The sequence below is a fragment of the Pan troglodytes genome, chromosome 1 (genome assembly GCF_028858775.2).
Source record: "Pan troglodytes isolate AG18354 chromosome 1, NHGRI_mPanTro3-v2.0_pri, whole genome shotgun sequence".
Lineage (NCBI taxonomy): Eukaryota > Metazoa > Chordata > Mammalia > Primates > Hominidae > Pan > Pan troglodytes.
This window is the reverse complement of record NC_072398.2, coordinates 174,136,778-174,146,360: the sequence shown is the minus strand read 5'-3', so window position 1 is coordinate 174,146,360 and position 9,583 is coordinate 174,136,778.

Sequence of the window (9,583 nt, the reverse complement as noted above, 5' to 3'; positions counted from 1 at the left end):
AGTAGATATTTGATTTTGGTGAGGTCATTGGTTCCTGAGCACGCCAGCATGAGCTAGGGGCTACAAGACAAATGATAACCACTCTCTGCTGGTGAGGACAGAGAAGAACTCTAGCTTGCAATGAACTCAGGCCATGAAAAAGATGAGCTGTGGATGATGTCTCTGAAGGCCTCCAGCTGAGTGCGGCCAGGAAAGGCAAGCAATGTCACATAGCCAGTCTGGAGAGTGTGTCCTTCTGTAGTGTGGACAGCCATCAGAGGAGAACTTTCCCCAGGGAGTTTAGCATTGGTGAGTGCTGGCAGAGCTGGAGTTCTAACCCTGCCGCGTATCAGCTGTGTGACCTTGGACAAATTACTTGATTCTTGAACCTGCGTCTGCATATATAAAATGCAGACAGTAATATCTACTTTGAGGAGTTGAAGCAAGAAATACATGATAGAGTGGTTATGAAGCACTTGGAGACTAAGCTTTCAAAAACTGATAGTAATTTTTATAATTATGATTCTTGGTGGAGCTGCTGACCTGTTTTCTAATATTTGCAATAGGACTTGGGTTCCCAATCACTTGAGAATAAAGGAACCTTTCAAACCAAAATGAGGAATTGTGCCACTTATGATGAGGCAGCCATAGCATTTTGGGTAGACAGGGCAGTGGTTTTAAGCAGAGGCTGGGGCTACGTACTTCATGCAGCTCAGTTGGTTGTGGGTTGAATAATCTATTGCAAGATCCAGATTTGGAGTCAAATTTTTTAAAAAGGCAGTGGTACAAGAAAAGATAACAGGTCTCCCAAGAGGCATAGCAGGCTAGAAAGCATTTGTTGCATGGAGACACAAGGGTGGCTCAGTCCGTTATAGCATAACCCTGCCCCTCAAATCCTGGAGGTGGTGAGGGAAAGCGCAGGCAAGCTTGACCTCGTATTGGAGTTGCCATCTCTCACAATAGCCCTCTCCGCCAACATCTGAGATCCTTAGTTCCAGCAGGGTGTGAGCGCTGAATCACTGAACTCTATCTACCTATACCCTCTGGGGAGGGCTGCAGGAGGCCAGTGGCTTAGGACTTTTTTTTTTCTGCCTCCTAGGGGAAAAACTGTTCCCCTTCAGCCAAAGGGGCCATTTCTGCAGTCAGAAGGGAAGGAGCCCTGCTCAGTCTTGCTGCCAGGTGCGGGCTGAATTATCTTGCAAGAGCAACTGGAGTCTACCTTGGCTGAAGTCAGTGAGGTTGTAAAATCACTTCCCTGAGGCACTGCAGCACCCAATTTGGAGATGAGTGGGGATTTACATGATTCAATGGAATGTTTCTTTCCAGTGTCAGGGCTCAGTCAGTCGTGAAGGAGGAATTTGTGAGCAAAGCTTACGGGCTGTGTTTGAGATTCATTCTTGTCCTTGTCCGGAGGGGCTGGAGGAGCAGTGGCAAAAAAAAAAAAAAAAAAAAAAGGGCTAAATTTTCTGGGACAAGTAAAAGTAAATTATGCTCAGGGATAGGATTTATCTACTCCACTGGGACCTTGTGAGGCTCTCTTTACTGGGGCTGGGGGATGAACCGAGAAAACTTTTCTAAGTCTAAATCCACAATGAAATGGACACTCAATTGCTGAATATTTATTATGATAGGTTAGGTGCTATGTTAAGTCATTTACATAACATTTTCCCATTAGATTCTTACAAAAGATCTATGAAGTAGCTATTTTTGTCCTCATCTTACAGATGAAGAAACTGAGGCTGAGAGAAATTAAATAATGAGCCCAAGATGATGCGGCCAGAAAGTTGCTCAGCTGACTCCATACTGCCCTACCCCAAGGTGACACTCCCTGGAGTTGTGGCTGGAATTCGCACCTGAACGTGTTTATTTCCAAATACATATCATGCAATCTAAGAACAAAATAAGCCAGTACGCTTACTTTGCACTTGGAGGCTCTGTGTGATCTCCCTAAAAACAAGTTAACAGGTAGCTGGAAGTTGGGGAGAAGTTCTGTCTGTATGATTACCCTGTGGTTTAGTGGATAAAGCTGGAGATTGGAGTCCTCAACCAGGCAGAATTCAGATCCATGCTGATCCACTTACCAGGTATGGGATTTCAAGAAAGTCACTTATCCTTTCTGAGCTTCAGTTTCTTCATCTGTTTACATGGATTGCTAAAGGAACTCAGAGTGCTTGTCAATGCAATGGCCTTGCTGTATGGTATAGGCTCCGCAAATATTAGGTTTTCCTCTCTTGTGGTTATCTATCGCTGTATAACCATTTCAAAACATAATGGCTTAAAATAAAACAATCCCTCATTTTGCTCAGTTAAGGTTAAGGCTCAGTGAGGACATCTTGTTCCTTCTTTATGCAACATTGGCTGGGGTGGCTCATGTGGGAATCCTCTTTCAAGATGGCTCATTTGCATGGCTAGCAAAGCTGCTTGTCATTTCCTTTTGAGATGGGATATTTCCCTTGACCCCTTTGTAGGACTTGTGAAGGGGTGACTCATTTACTCAGCCCGGAGCTCTGAACCCCTCACAGGAGGGGGAACACACAGGTGATTGGGTGCAGGAGCCCATGCAAATGAATGCTGGAACAGGCCGGTTGCTCCTCTCTGGTGGGAGCAGGCTCTGTGCAGCCCTGCAGCAGGGTTCAAGCACATTACAATGTTCTTTTAGCTCTGCTATCTGGGAAGGGGTGTCTGCAATCCCTGGAGCCCCAGAGGGTGTGTGTTACAATCAGTGCTCTTTTAACATTTGCTGTCCATGGATGGCTAAGTGTTTACTAGCTCAGTGGGGAGTCAAGGGGCCAGCCTTTTATACCCTGCCCTCTTGGTACCTGAGTTCTTGTCTGGCATTCAGGAAGAATCAGGTCACATGAACGAATTGAAGGGTGGTGAATGCGGAGGATTTTATTGAGTGGTGGAAGTGGTTCTCAGTGGGAAAGGGAGCTGGAAGGGAGACAGAGTGGGAATATAATCTTCTCCTGGAGTTCAGCTGTCCCCGGCCGAACTCTTTTCTGAAGTCCCCGTCAAGCTGTCCCTCTGAAATCAAGCCGCTTTTCTTCTACATCTGGCTGCTGCTTCTCTACTCTCCTTCTCTGCCACTCCATTCTGCTCTTCTGCCAGTGGAGCTTGGGATTTTTATGGGTACAGAGTGGGAGGCTGGTGGGGGGGCAGGGTGGTTTTGGAAAAGGCAACATTCAGGCAGGAAAACGAGCATGTGAATTTCTAATTTAGGGCCATGGGTCCAGGCTTGAGGGTGGAACCCTCGCCAGGGACCCACCCTCTTCTACCCAGTATTTCTCTGCCTCCTGTCCATATCACTTTCCACATTGGTCTGTTCACAGAGCAGCTTGTGCTTCCTCACAGTATGGTTGCTGGGTTAGAAGAGCAAGTGTCACAAGAAACAGAAAGTAGAAGCTGTCCATTTATTAAAGCCTGGACCTGGAAACTGGCACAGCACTACTTCTGCCACATTTTATTGGCCAAGAAGTCCCAGAACCTAGATTCAGGGGCAGGGGACATTAATGGGAGGAATATCAATTAGTTTTGGGATCAAGTTTTAAAACTACCATGCCACACTTTGCCCTCTGGCCTCAAATTGATTACATTTATTCTACATGCCAACTATACCCACTGCTTCCCAACACCCCCCAAAAAGCCTCATCCCATTATGGTGTTAGATTCAGGCTCAAGGTCCAGAATCCTGTCATTTAGTCAGGTTGAGATGCCAGTGAGGCTCCTGGGCGCAGTTCCTCAGATAAAGCTCCTTTTGATCAGAAGTCCTGTGCACTAAAGAGACAAGTCCTCTGCTTCCACTTACAATGGTGGGACAAACTCAAACCATCAGAGCAGCGGTGTTCAGTAGAAGCTGAGCTGCTGAGTCAGTCTGGTGGGCTGGGCGGTGTCTTGTAGCAGCCTCATGCCATGGACTGAGCACAGGCTTTGCCACTAGATGTTCTGGCTTCCAATGTAGACTCTGCCACTGATTTTGTGGGTGGCAGTGAGTACGTCTTTCTGCGACTCAGAACCTTAATTCCCTTTTCCTTAAAATGGGAATAATAATCTGCGCTTCACAGGTGTTTGTGGGGTTTAAATAATGTGTTGTACTTGAAATTGCCTGGTAAAATGCATGGCCTATACTAGGTCATCAATATGAGAATAAATTGGGCATAATGATATTTATTTCACAGCATGAATGCAAGACTCAAAGTAAATGAAAGAGATTTGTAAACTGTACAAGTTTTATGAAAGACTAATGTGTGTTTGTTTCTTTTGTTAACATCCATTGGCTGCTTCCTAGTTGAGGCCCCAGCATCAGCAGTGAGGGGTACCCTCTGCCCTGGGGCCAGTGACAGCTTGGTCTCTGAGGCAAAAGCTGGGAAAGGGAGCTGCTAGCTGCACATGAACCAAAAGTCATGAGACTCTATCCCTTTCCTTTTATGGTTGCTTTGCTCTGAAGCCACCAGATTTCACCCACATGGGATTACACCAAAATGTATCAATCCAGCCTTTGGTGCTAGAGAAAATTTCTGGAGGGGATAATTAGATGAATCTACATTGTAGCCAAAAGGTCAGAGCAGCAGTGAGTGGGTGGGTGGCCATATGGTTTCTGTTTCTAAGAGTCAAAGATGAAGTAGAAGTAATACCAGCTTAGAAGTAGGCAAACCAGGCCAGGCGCAGTGGCTCACGCCTGTAATCCCAGAACTTTGGGAGGCTGAGGCAGGTGGATCATAAGTTCGAGAGATCAAGACCATCCTGGCCAACATGGTGAAACCCCATCTCTACTAAAAATATAAAAATTAGCTGGTTGTGGGGGCGCGTGCCTATAGTCCCAGCTACTTGGGAGGCTGAGGCAGGAGAATGGCTGCAACCCGGGAGGCAGAGGTTGCAGTGAACCGAGATCATGCCACTGCACTTCAGCCTGGTGACAGAGCAAGACTCTGTCAAAAAAAAGTAGGCAGATCAGGGTTCAAATCCAGATACTGTCTCTTTTGACTATGTGGTGTGGGAAAGTCCTCTCACCCACAGGATCCTCAGCTTTCTCACCTGATATGTAGGAAAATAATCATCCCAGCTGATGTAGTTGTAGAAAGCACTGAGGCAATGCATGTCAAGAGCTCAGAGCTTGCTTCATTGCCTGATGCAGAGGCAGTGCCAAGCAGATGCTACTTTATTATTATTGGGAGAGCATGGGATAATAGTATTCCCCTCATGGGCAGGTATAAGGATTGGATAAATTGCATTCAGAGCATTTCCCAAGAACTAGACATGTAGAAAGTGCTCAGGAAATAGTGGCTGCTGCCATTAATAATTTTAATTTTAGCAACAACAGTGTTAATCACACTCAACTAACAATCTTTCGAAGTTTCTATAAGCTTGGAGATGAGTAGGTTTGAATTATGTATACAGATGCCATGTGAAAGATTTCTTCTGCAAGACACTGGTGTATAAACAATTTACTTGCACAAAACAAGGAAATAAAAAATATTAACAGAAAAGGAGCCATACTGAGACCAGCACCCACAATTTTGTTGATGTTTCACATGAAAAAGTGCACAATAAAATCTCCATTTTGAAGATGTTGCTCAATTTTTTAGACAGAGAGAAATACTAAGTGGAACAGGCTCACTGAACAGTTCAAACTGGGGCCACAAACCAGATATGGTTTTATTTATTTTCCAGTCACTGCCTTCAGCTAAGCTCTGTCTAAATCCACTTTCCCATATCTTATTGGTAAATCCATAGCTTTTTGGTCACTTTCAGCAACATGGATAAAATCACTCTAGTATTTTAGCCTCCTTGTCCTAAACATGGTACTCCGTGGTCCCTACCTAACCCTCCTTGTGTGGGCTACTCCATCAAGTCTCCTGCCTTCAGAAACCAAAAGAGAAGTAGGCACCAGTTTCTATGCTTCTATACGTTCCCAAACTCCGAGAGACCTCTTTTAAGAACTTTCTTACACTCTTCCCCTCCATGTCAAGGTGGTCCTGGGCTGAGACCTCACATTCTGCAGCTCAGTGGACAGCAGACTGGGGAATATAATGCTTCATGGGTGAGCTATTGATACAATAAGGCTGTCTAACACTTAATCCAACACCTAGTAGTTTAGACCACACTCTTTCTCAGATCTGTGGCTAGCTGAGCAGCCTGGCTTCAGGCTATGGCGGGTGGAGGTCAGCTGATTGAGTCTGGATTTGACTGAGCAACTCTAATTCCACCTGAAAGTATGCAGGTTTGCTGGGCCCTTCTGTTCCATGTGCCTCTTTTCCTCCAGGATAGAGGGATACCTGAGGCATGTTCTTTTTATGATGATAACAGAGACGTAAAAGGGCACCTCTAAGTATCGTGACCTCACATGACTATATTCAAGAACATGAAGGGAAATGAGGATTCTCCCTGCACATCTCTTTGTTTCCATGCATTCAGAAACCAGAAGAGAAGTAGGCACCAGTTTCTATAAGTTCCCAAACTTATAGGGTGGTAGTTTTCCTTAGAAGTTACCCAACAGATTTTCTTCTGTATCTTATCCACCAGGACAGAGTCTCATGTCTATCTTCAAATGAATCTCTGGAAAAGTGAAAGCAATGACCATGGTGGGCTCAGAAAAATGCTTGTTGAGTGAATTGATTTTTATGGAAACAAGCAATCTTCGTTTAGGTTGCTAAACGAAGTGTCACTTCTGAGAACAAGCAAAATGCATGCCCAGGTTAGGGTAACTAAGTAAAAGGAAATGAGGAGGGAAGAGTAGGAAGAAGGATCCTGCTTTATGTTTGTTGCCAGCTCATCTACTGAAACACAATTGTAGTTTCAGTAACACAGAGTGATAATATGCTCAGAGTTTGAGGGCTACGCGAGAGCTTCCCAAGCCTGGGGGTCCTTATTTCATATTCAAGAAAATAAAAGCAGTGGCAGTAAGGAAGTTAATTATAACTGTAATAACAATGTGTTATAATTAGCTATTAATAATAATTAGCTATTTTTAATACTTAGGTAGTACCAATTAAGTGCAGGCACTTTCTTAAGAGCTTCCTAAATATGAATTCATTATTATGTATTGCTCATGAAGACTGCAGTGGCCAGTTGGCCTCAATGAACCACACTTTCTGATATTCACACCCTTGGATGGTCCCCTCCCACATTGATCCTAGGGTTGGCTTGCAATTTGCTTTCACCAGTGGGACATTGACAAGTGTAATATAAGCACAATAATTATCTTTTGGGAGTCAGCTGCTATGCTGTAAAGAAGCTTGAGCTAGACTCCTGAATGATGAGAGGCCACGTGCAGAGAAACCCTATGCAATGAAAGGATATCTTTCATGTCCCAGCCCCATTTTAGCTCTCAGCTGAACAACCTTCCACAGAGTCCTGAGAAATAATAAGCCAATGTTGTTTCCAGCCACTGAGTTTTTAGGCAGTCTGTTATACCGCAGTAGAAATTTAAATAATTGGTACAACGAATGTGTGCAAATTCCTTGGACAATTTATGTGAATGACTTTCTTTTCCTTTCTTACTATTTGTGATCAGCCAGAAAAAGCTAAGGGGAAGATTATGAGGCTCACAGGGCTCATTTATTCATTCATTCAACACATATTGATTGCATGCCTGCTCTGTGCCAGGCAGTGTGCTTGGTGCTGGGGTACCACTGTGAGTAAACAGCCCCTGCCTTCGTGATGCATATAATTTATGACACAAATCCCTCCTCCCTGATGCCGCTCTGAAAAAATAAGTAGTGACCCCCTCAAATATATCATTTGTTTTCTTAATAACCTATTATGCATCTGTCACTCATCTAAATTTGGCATTAATCTGCTTGTTATGTCAAAGACAGGGGCCTAGTCAGACTCTGAGTTCAGGTTAACTTGGCCTCAAATCCTCTCTCCCTCCTGCCTCCTTTTGGCCTCAGTTTCCTCCTTTTCGGATTGGGTATAAGAATTCCCACTTAAAGCTATTGTAAGGAAGGCAGGAAAAGCACAAGTGCTCAATAAATGTTCATTCTTTTCTCTCTTCTTTCATGGATTGAATAACTACATTCAATTTCAGGGCAGTTTTCATCAGAGGGCAGTTCATGGGCATCTTGTCTGGACCTCTCCTGTTTTCTAGGATGCTGATGCTGACAAGAATTTTGCACCAAGCTCTCCTAATGCTCTCTACCCCCCTGACTCCCTGATCCTATGCAGTGGGCGGCTGAGCCTGTGATCCTGGATGCAGGGCCCCTCGTCGACAGAGCATTACAAAAGACTCTCATGTACATTATCTCAATTACTCTTTCCAGCAGGCCCACGAGGCAGGTGTGCTTAGCCTCATTTTATAGTCGAGATACCCAAGGCTCAGAGAGCTAAAGTGACTTTTGCAAGGTTACAAAGACAATTAGTGGCTGAGCTTGCCTTGAAACCCAGGTGCCCTACCTCCTGCCTTAAGGTTTTTCTAGTCTCTTTGCACTGCTTCCCTGCCATGCCACCCCCCACTGCCTACTGCTACATCACAAAGACCTTTGAAAAGTGAAACCCAGAGCGTTCTCAAGAAATGGAGGCACAAATGCACAGTTATTGTTTTTCTTGCAACTGTGTACGTGGGGGGCATTAACATTCACCCAGGAGCTGCTGAAATCCGCTCAACCAGAACGAGGCTGGTGAGGAGAGAACTGACCAAATTTGTTTACAGGGGGCTAATCTGGCTCTGTCTCTCACTCCACACAGCCTGGGAGAAAGTCTAATTACAGCCTGACAGCCCAGAGTGTCTCATGGGAAGACGAATCTTGAATAAAAGTATGAAAATAGACTTGAATGGTGTGTGTGTGTGTGTGTGTGTGTGTGTGTGTGTGTGTGTATTTGTTTCCTGGTCCTGCAGTTCTAAGAGGGATTTCTGAGATAAGGATTATATAAGCCTAAGGTTGCCTACTGGAGGAGGCAGTGGAGATAAGCTAACCCTTAGGTGTGGACCCTGAAGTCCGGAGAAGTCACATGACTGTCCCAAGTTCATGCAGTGGGGTCTTGATACAGGTTAGCATAAGAATCCAGGTGCCTGACTCTGGAGATTCTGAGTTCCCTCCAGGGAGCCCCCAAGGGCTTCCCCTTGTGTGGCAGGTGCATGGTGTTCCAGGTCCTGGGAGTTGGTCTCTAACCTGGTTTCTTGGCTTCCGATCCTAACTCCCCGATCCCTGCCCCTCACTGCATCCTCCAAGAGGATCCCAGAGTGCAAAGTACAAATCTGATCAGGAGGCTCCACAGCCTCAATTCATTCAATTGTACCTCCATGTCCTTAGGGATGAAATACATATCTGAGTCTTAGCAAAAACCAACAACAAAAAGCCAAAACCACAAAACCCAAAGTTGTTGGATGTGGCTTTGCCTGTCCTGCCAATCTTTCTCAAGGTATACTTAGTTCTAGCCCTCCAGATAGCTGGTTGAGCCCCAAGATGGCCATGCTCTTTGGTGCCTTACTGGATTTGCTTATTCTATTCTCAATGTCTGGGATGTTTGCTCTTTCTTCCTCTCTCTGTTTAAAGCAACTTCTGCATCAACCAAGCTCCTATCCCCTTCCTTCTGCTTCCTTCAAAGCATAAGTCTCACATCAGCAGCTGTTTGTGGCTGCTTCCAGTTTGGCCATCTGCAGCTCTCC